Source organism: Peromyscus leucopus, chromosome 1 (genome assembly GCF_004664715.2).
Source record: "Peromyscus leucopus breed LL Stock chromosome 1, UCI_PerLeu_2.1, whole genome shotgun sequence".
NCBI lineage: Eukaryota > Metazoa > Chordata > Mammalia > Rodentia > Cricetidae > Peromyscus > Peromyscus leucopus.
Window position 1 is genome coordinate 92,934,866 of NC_051063.1, and position 10,199 is coordinate 92,945,064.

Consider the following 10,199-nt stretch of genomic DNA (forward strand, 5'->3'; position numbering starts at 1 on the left):
CTGTTTGGGGAGGTTTAAGAGGGGTGGCCTTGCTGGAGGAAATGTCACTGGGTGTGGGCTCTGAGAGTTTGTGGTCTCACCCCATGTCTAGGTCACTCTCTCTATATCGGGCTTGCGGTTGAGATGTCCTAGCTTCCCCCTCCTGCCTCACGCTGCCACTTGCTTGCCATGTCTCCCCGTGAGGATGGACTCTTCTCCTTCTGGATCTGTGTTCCATAAGTTGCCTAGGCCATGGTGTTTTATCACAGCAACAGAAAAGTAACTGATAGAATGAAAATGTTTAGGAGCTAGAGAGATGACTCCGTAGTTGAGAGTGTCTGCTGCTCTTCCAGAAGACCCAAGTTCATTTCCCAGCACCCTGTTTGGTGGCTGGTAACCACCTGGAACTCAAGTTTCAAGGGACTTGACACCCCTTCTAGTGTCCACAGGCACTGGCATGCATACACACACACACACACACACACACACACACACACACACACACACACAGCTTAATTAATTAATTAAAATAATCTTTAAAAAGCGAGAGAGCAGTTAGCTCAGTGTGGGGACAGAATATGTCTGCAATCTGCACACTAGAGGCTGAGCCAAGAAAAATTGTGAGTTGAGGCCAAATGGATGCTAGTTGAGTTAAGTGGTCATAGAGTGGCGGGGGGGGGGGGTGACTCATAATTCAATATTATGACAATATATATACTCGACCCTATCACATCCCGGAACAGGAGCTGGTAGATGTCTGCTGTGGTTTGGGGACAATTCAGGTGTCTTCCTCAACAGTGTGTGTGCTGAGGCCTGAGCTCCAGTGTGGCAGCATCCAGGGAGGATCCCTTAAGAGGTGGGGCTGAGGTCAAGGTGGAGGGCTCCTTGGAGGGGACTAATTTGAGTTTTGTGGGTGAGTTAAGTCTCAGAGGGACGGCTCATTATAAAGTGGGGTTTTCCCATGTAGTTGATCCCTCTTGCTGCATCTATGTCCATTTCGCCTTCATCGGCAACACACAGCCAATGAACCCTTGCCAACACATCAGCGTCATGCTTTGGACCCTCCTCACCACCCAGATTGTCAGCCAAACAAACCTCTAGTTTATAAAGTGTCCAGCCTCAGCTATAGTGAAAATATACCAGAACAGTAGAGAAGCAGGGGAGAGTAAGACAAGGCAATGGAGCTTGACAGATGAGTGCCAGGACTGCCATGTAAACAGCCATAGCTCAAGGCAGCTTACAATGAAATAGTGCAAGCTTAAGCATCCAGCCATTAGCAGTTTGGGATGCTTCCCACATTTTAACTGTGGTTGGTTAATCAAGTGCATTGTCTGGAGGCATAGTACATCTTCCCTGCCTACACAAACAGAATTGTGTTATACACATTTTCCACAGATCCTTGCTCATTGCAAATAGCTTCATTCATTCACTCTAAAGACCTTTAATGTCCTTCATCCTGGCTATGTCCCCTGGCCCAGATGTAAGGCTAGTGCCCTGTATTGAGGGATAAGACACATCCCTGCTCCCTGCTCTTAGGTAGCACAATATGAGTGCACCATAAGAAGTCATTTGCTTCTACTATGAATCTTGGTTGGAACTCTTTATATTGGTGGAGATAGTGACAGTCATATTTTTGACAGTTTTTTTTAAAGATTTATTTGTTTATTATGTATACAGTGTTCTGCCTGCATGTATGCCTGAATGCCATAAGAGGGCACCAGATCTCTTTATAGATGGTTGTCAGCTACCATGTAGTTGCTGGAAATTGGACTTGGGACCTCTGAAAGAACAACCAGTGATCTTAATCTCTGAGCCATCTCTCCAGCCCAATGATGGTCATATTTATTGAGCCTCTGCTGTAAAAGCCAATGACAATGAGAAGAATTTTTTTTTTTAATATTTTCAAAAACAGAATTTCTCTGTGTAACAGCCCTGGCTGTCCTGGAACTTGCTTTGTCAAACAAGATGGCCTTGAACTCACAGAAATTCCATTGCTTCTGCCTCCCAAGTTCTGAGATTAAAAGCATGTACCACCACACCTGGCTAACGAGAGGAATTTTATGTGGATTATTTCATTGGATCTTTGTAAACCCACAGTTTCAGGGCTTTTTTTTTTATTATTACTTCAGCTCTATTACTAATAAGGAACTAGGGGATAAAAGGTTAATAATCTGCTCAAGGTCATGCTAACACTAACATGATTGAGCCAGGACCCAGACTCAAGCAGTATGGCTTCAGAGCCCCTGATGCCTCCAGCAGAAGCAGCAGCAGCAAAACTACAAATGAATATTTCTGTTCAGATGTCTTTTAAAATTTATTATGTGTGTGTGTACATGAGTGCATGTGTGAGTGCTGTGCATGTGTGTGTGTGCACACACACGTGCATGCAGGTGTCTTAGGAAGCCAGAAGAGTGCTTTGGATCCTCTGGAGTTAGAGTTACAGATGATTGTAATATCCCAACATGAGTGCTGGGAACCAAAGTCGGGTCCTCTACAACAGCAGTGAATCTAGCTAAACTACCAAGCTCCAGCTTCAGTGAGAGGCCATGTCTCAAAGAACAAGGTGAAGAGGGATAAAGGAAGACACTCAAGGTCAACATTTGGTCTCCAACCTGTAGGTGGATCTTTCTTTGGGCCACCAGCTCACAAAAATAACATGGAAACTTATTATTATTATTATGAAAGCTCGGCCTATAGCTTAGGCTTGTTTCTATCTAATTCTTATAACTTGAATTAACCCATTTCTATTAATCTACATGCTGTCACATGGCTCATGGGTTTTACCTCTCCTCCTACATGTCTTGCTTCCTCTGCATCTGGCTGGTGACTGTGCCTTTCTTTTTCCCTGAGACCTCTCTGTGTCCAGAAGTCCCACTTAACCTCTTCCTGCCTAGCTATTGGCCATTCAGCTCTTTATTAAACCAATCACAGTGACACATCTTCACACAGTGTAAAGAAATATTTCACAACACCAACCTGTGTATGCATGGGTACATATAGCTGCACATTCATGCATACACAATGTGCACAGCAGGCATTTACGAACATACACACATGCACACACACACAGACTTCTGTAAGAACATATGGGGAAAAAAGTGAGTTTCTTCTGCATCCATGATTCTAGAGTGAAGACTGGAAAATCTAACTGGCCTTTTATTTCTTTCCTGAGGAAAACAAAACCCAGCCACCAATATTCTTTTCTTGGAATTAGCATGTCTAATGTTTGTTTCTGGTCCGTGACTTTGACCTAGAGGATGATTAAAACCCACAGTGCCTGGTTTGCCTATTGCAAGGCAGGAGCCAGTGAGAGGTTAAGTCATCATCTCCTCTTATGCTCTGTCTTCCTGGCAGTTTGTTGGTCTCCTGCTCCAGCATGTGATCCCAGTCCCGTGGACTCTGAAATCCATCTGTGCTACACTTGGCTGGACTGTATCTCCACCTTCCGTGGGAACAGGAGTAGCTTCCTTTGTCAAGCCTTAGTGTGTCCATCAGGAGACAGACAAGGCATGGGCTGCAAGGAGACTCCAGCCACACACTGGTCTGTGGTCTCTGAGTGGGACTTCTTGACAGGCGGACAGAAAGGAATCTAGAACCCCAACAAGTTCAAAGAGACAGCGGAGCTGGGGAGACAGCTCATCTGGTAAAGCACTTGTGGTATACACATGCATGTGATCCTGCATGTGCAAAAACATAAGGACCTGAGTTTGAATTCCCATCACCCACATAAAAAGCTGAGCAAGGAGGGCTGGGGAGATGATTCACTGGTTTAGAGCATTGGCTGCTCCTGCAGAGGGCTCCGTCTCTATTTCCATGGTGGTTTACAACCATCTGTAACTCTAGTTCCACGGGATCCAATGCCCTCTCTGGCCTCCTCAGGAACCAGGCACACAAGTGGTAAACATACATACATACAAGCAGGCAAAATGTTCATATACATAAAATAAAAAGTAAATTAAAAAAGGGGACGGGAAGAGCAAGGCAGGGTAAGCTTTAACCCAGTCTGGGGACGGCAGGAGTTGGCAGGGGGGAGTGGAGGGGGGTGTCCTTAGAGCCACCCGACAGTGAGCTCCAGGTTCAGTGAGAGATGCTCTCTCAAGAAAATAAGGTGGAGAGCTACCAAGGAAGACCCCTGAAGCTGACCTCTGTTTACACACACATTTACCACAGTGACCCCCTTCCTCCAGCAAGGCGCCACCTCCTAAATGTTCAGAACAGCACCACCAGCCGGGGACAAAGTGCTCAAGCCTACGCAGGGGTGGTGGCATGGCAGCGGTTCACATTCAAACCACAACCCTGGACTGCATTGTGAGCTCTTGTCTCCACCAGCCAGCCAATAGACCAGCCAAGCTAACAAGAAACATGCAGGGACAAGGAAGGAGTCTGGCTAAAGCCATCTACCACATTTGCTGATCAACTTAGCATCACCTGCTTGGGGGAAGGGTGGAGAATGTCTCACTTTCACTGCCTCCGCCCAAGTCACCCCTTGGCAGTGTCTAAGACTCTTGCTCTGTGACTGCAGAGGCGAGAACAGTGTGGGTAGGAAGGACACGTGACTGAGACAGGCTGGGTTGTTTTGCCTGAGCTCTGACGTGGAGTGATGGAGCCCAGAACCATATTTATTCATTTATTCCATGGTTCCTGGGCAGTGCTGTGTGCCAGTTCCTGCTAAATGCCAGCACCCAGCAGACTCACCAGACGATGCTCTGGATGTCTGCAGGCACCCAGACAAAGACAAGGTTAGGAAATAACTGGAAGAAGGTGACACGTATCAAGTGTCACGCTGAGTGAGGGCACCCAGGGGCTCCCAAACCAGAATGACAGGGAGGCCAGGGAGAGCCAAAGAAGGTATCAGGAAAAAAGAAATTAAGCTTCTGGAGAGTCTTAGAAAGCTATCATGAAAAGAAGCAAGCCTTTGTCCTGCCCACTCCTTAGTTTTAAATTGCTTGCTTACAGTGTCGGCCATCCCCCAGGCCCCCACTTCATTTCAGCTTGGCTTGGCTTCTTTGTTTGTTTGATTTGAAACAATGTCTCTCTGTGTAGCTACCCCAGGCTGCCCTCCATTTAGAATCAATGGAATCCCACCTCCACTACCGGGAGGCATCCCTTGGCCCATCCCAACTCTCAGAGCGCTTGTTTATCCTTGTTAAGAACATGCAGCATTGACTGGCTGGTAGTGGTCCACGCCTTTAATTTGCAGAACTACAGAGAGAGTTCCAGGACAGCCAAGGCTACACAGAGAAACCTTGTCTGGAAAAAACTAACTAACTCAATAAATGAAGGAAGGAAAGAAGGAATGGAGGGAGGGGAGAGAGGAAGGGAGGGGGAAGGAGGGGAAGAGAGGAAGGGAGAAGAGAGAGAGAGAGAGAGAGAGAGAGAGAGAGAGAGACAGAGAGAGAGAGAGAGAAGAGAGAGAGAGAGTATGTAAGAGGCTGCTTGCTAGGTGTGGTAACACATGCTTTTAGTCCTAGTACTTGTAAAGCAGAGGCAGGTGGATCTCTGTGAGTTCAAGACCAGCCTGATCTACATAGCTAGTTCCAGGTGGGCTACATAGTGAGACCTTGTCTCAAATAATAATAATAATAAAATAAAAGAGGCCTGAGGGAAAAACCAAGCTGCCTGCCTGCCTGTGATTTTTGCTGGTGAAATGTCTATTGTGTGTGATTGCTGCGACTGCCACCATCCTTTGTGGCCACCAGACTCCAGCCTCTCTGGCCTTCCAACATGGACGGAAGACCTATGGTTCCCGAAGAATCCTCCAGGCCTTCGGCACCAAATGGAACTGCTGGAGCACCCACCCAGCTGGTGGGCTGAGCAACTATCTGGTTGGGTTCTCAGCATCTCCAACGTGAAGATGGCCATTGTTGGATGACTCAGCTTGTGTAAGCCAGGCTTGTGAATTCCTTTGCACTCTGTTCCTCTAGGGTAGTAGTTCTCAGCCTGTGTGTCATGACCCTCACAGGAGTTGGGCATCAGATATCCTGTGTATCAAATATTTACATTATGGGTCATAAAAGTAGCAAAATTATAGTTGTGAAGTAGCAATGAAATAATTCTATGGTTGAGGGTCACAGAAACATGAGGGATTACATTAAGGGGTCTCTTTGCACTGCCCATGAGAGAGAACATGGATACTTGGCTTTGGGCATCTGGCTTATTTCATTATTGGGATAATCTCTAGCATCATGCTTTTTCCTGAAAATAGATAATTTCTTTGTTTTTTTATACCTGAATAACTCTCTCTGTGTTAAATACTACGATTTCTTTGCTTTTAAATCGACTGATGGGCACTAAGCTGGATATAGTGAATGCTGCTATGATAAACGTGGTATGTGGTTATTTTGTAGTAAACTGATATCAGTCCTTTGAGTAGATACTCATGAGCAGTATAGACAAGCTACACAAAAATTCCCTTATTAATTATTTTCTTTATGTAGCTTAGCTGGCTTTGAACTTGCTGAGTAGACCAGACTGGCCTCAGACTCTTAGAGATCTGCCTGCCTCTGCCTCCTACATACTGGGATTAAAGGTGTGTGGCCACTGTGCCAGGAACATTTCTAATTTCTTGAAATAGCTGGCTGGAGATTTTTCTCCTGGCTTCTCTGGTCTGGATTCAGAGGAAGGACAGCTTGCCACCAGAGTGACTTCTAGGGATCATCACCCAGGTTTCTGTGGTCAGTGCTGGGCTTAGGGCTGTAGCCCATGGCTTGGTGTGGACCCACTTTCCTGTGAGGTACCAGCCCAATAATCTCAGACTGTGGGCTTCCTAACCAAGCTTGCAGCAACATTAGTCCATGTATCCACTAGGCTCTTGAAGCTCTTGGTAGCACCACTGGCTGGGAAGCCTTCAACACATTTGTTGTTGTTTTGTGTGTGAGTCTATGTGTGGTATATGCACATGTGTGTGTGAATGTAGGGTCATCAGGTAATCTTTACTCTTATACTCCACCTTATTCCCTGAGACAGGATCTCTCGGTGAAGCTGGAACTAGTTTGGCAGCCAGAAAGCCTCAGTGAGTCTCCTGTCACCATCCCCATAGTGCCGAGGTTACAGGCCTGTGAGACCAGACCAACTTTTTAACTTGGATGTTAGGGATTCAAACCCAGGTCTTCATGCTTGTGCAGCTGATCCATGCCCCACCCCCAGATCAGCATGTGCGTTTTAAAGGAACATTTACGATCTAAACCATGGCAATTGGTGGACCCACTGAGGTTCTGGGAAGGTGGTATACCCAGAGAGAACAGAGACACTCCATGTACTTCCTTATGGTTTTGATATGATATATCCCTTTAAGAGTTCATGTCCTCAGCTGCTGGCACTGTTTTGGGAGGTTCTGGAAACCTTGGGGAGGAGGGCTGGCTGGAAGAAATAGGTGATGACGGCCTTGGCTTTGAAGGTTGTACCTGGCTCCTCTCTACTGTGAGGTGAGTAGCCTCTGCCATCTGCCACCACCAGAGTTTCAAGAGAATCGAGGACTGTGAGCCCAAACCTCGGAAGCTGTGGGCTAAAATGAACCCTCTTCTCTTCGGGTATTTTGTCAGCGCAACAAAACACAGCAGCCACCCCATTCCTTGCCTTGCCAGGACCTATGCCTTGCTTCGGGGTCTGAATTTTATCCTTCATAATTAACTGATAACAGGAAGCAAATCACTCTTCCGGTACTAAATACAACCAACAGGTAATAAGGAAAGTGCCTTTCTGTGAAATGTTCTGGCAGATTCTGAGAATAAGTTGCCAGAACCTCTAACTACAAGTAGTCAGAAGCCCAGGTGACAACCTGAGACTTTCATCTGTCACCCTGAGTAAAGCTTGTCTTAAGGGACTGACCTGATTAGGGGTGGGGTGGGGTTTGTGTTGCACCAACCCAGGTAACCCCTATTAGAATTAAACTTGACTGTAGACCACCCAGTATCCGAAGAGTTAGAGAAAGAGTTGTTGTCATGGTTGTGATTAGAAACTGGTTGCTCACCTTTCCCTGAGTCCTGGGTACTGTCACATACGTCATCTTATTAGTGGGCTTGACAGCCTGGAGAACAGGACAGTTGGGTATTAACCACAGAGTGCAGATATGTTTCCAGTCATCAAGAGAAGTGAAGAAGCATGAGATCACGAGCTTGACAGGAAGCTTAGGGCAGAGCTGGGTTTTAGCCCAACTTTGACTCTACATTCAACATTGATTTTTATTATTATTTGTGTGTGTGGTGGGGGTAGGGGTAAGCAAAAAGCAACTCTGGGTGTCTTTCTTCATGAACATCATCATCATTTGTGGACAGAGTCTCACTGTGTAGCTCTGTTGGCCTGGAACTTGCTATGTAGACCAGGCTGGCTTCAAACTCACAGAGATCCCCCTGCCTCTGTCTCTGCCTCCTGAGTGCTAAGACTAAGGCATGCACTACCATGCCCAGCCTTATAAACCTTATTTTTGACACATGATCCCTCTTTGACCTGAAGCTCACCCATTAGGCTGGACTGGCTGGCCAGTGAGCCCCAGGGGCACGCTTGTCTCTGTCTCCCCAAGGCTGAAATCAGAACACGTGTCCACCTTGCCCAGCGTTTTCACCCTGGTTTTGGGACTGGAACTCCGGGTCCGTGTGCCTCCATCACTCTCTGTGCTCACTCCCAAGTGTTGAGATCCCATTCTTGTGCCACAATGCCCAGCTTAACGGGTAAGTTTTGAGAGCTAGTCAGTCCTACAGGATCCCATTCACCACTAGCCGCTCACTCTAGGGTTCACCAAGGCTGCAGCTCATGATAGCAGCCCGCTCTCCTCCACCTGACAGGCCTTTTGCATAACTGGGCCTCAACTGCTCATTCCAGGCTGACCAGAAGCCACCCTCCTTGCCGCTGCCCTCACCTTGCCTCAGACGTGACACTCACATGGTTTGTTCAGCTCTGCTTTCTGGTGTCAGATGTGCTCTGTAAACATGAGTCTCTGTCCACCAGTTCCCAGGGTCTCTCCGTACTGGTCCTTCCCAGTCCATTCTTTACTCCTTCCTCCCTTGGTCCTGGCACTTGAACCCAATCCCTCCCTCCCCTCCACCGAGTGAAGCTTGCAATGGCCCCAAGAGTTAAGAATAAGAGTTCATCACTCGGGAGGTTGGCACTGCCTGGTCCAGGACTGTGTTGAAAGCCTGTGTTGAATGCCAATGCTGCCTCTCCAGGTGCTCCTGATGCTTCTTGCTAAGGTCTGGGAACCACCAGCCTGGAAGATGCTGGATGCTGGCATATTCTCCCGGCAGCGCTGGCCAGCTCAAGGCCAATGGTGAATCTCTAGAGGTACTCCACCAAACAGGCCAAGGGCTGTGGTGTTTCAGAGATGGGAAGCACATAGGACCACTTCAACCAGCAGAGCATGATCCTGACAGAGGACTCAAAATGAGAAGGTGGAGCCAAGCCATGTCTAGCCGAATCATCCTAACGGTAGGAAGTCCTTTCCTCATTCACAGAGGGACTTTGGACAAATCTCTTCATTTGAATTCTACTTAGTTTTCATCAGAGAGCTGACTGGGCATCCTGCTGCAAGAAAGGATGCTGAGGTCCTAATCTGCTAAAAAAGAAAAAAAAAAAAGGCAACTTAATTAAAAACATTTTTGAGACAGAGTCTCATGTAGCCAACGCTATGCTTGAACATAAAGGATGACTTTGAACTCCTGATCCTCCTGCCTCCACTTTGCTGAGTCGCTGACATCACAGGCTAGAGTCCTCTGGTCAGGTTTTATGTTAGAATTTAGACCCAGGGCTTCAGGAATGTTAGGCAAGCACTCTACTTATGAAGCCACATCCCTGGCCAGATTTTTTGGGCTTTGGAGACAGAAACTCACATAGCTCAAACTGACCTTGAACTCACTATGTAATGGGTGATGACCTTGATCTCTTGATCCTATCTTCACCTCCTAAATACCGGGACCACAGTCACGTATCACCACACCTGGTTCAAGAACTGCAGCCTTAAACTTGTGAGAGCCCCAGCCACAGCACCCAGGACTGGATGGGAGCGTATTCTGGACGCAAACGTTGTTTATTCTGTGAACTCCTGACCCGCTATCCTGGCAGCTCTGGGCTGGGAGGCAGATAAAAGGTTTGCCTGCGTAAACAAAAAGGGCTGTCAGAGGTGGGGGGGGGACCCTTTGTGGTCCTAGGACATTTGCTTTGGGCACTCCCTTGCCGGCCTTCCCTAGAGCTTGGCTGGGCCCACACAAAGGGGCTCTGTTCCTGCCCAT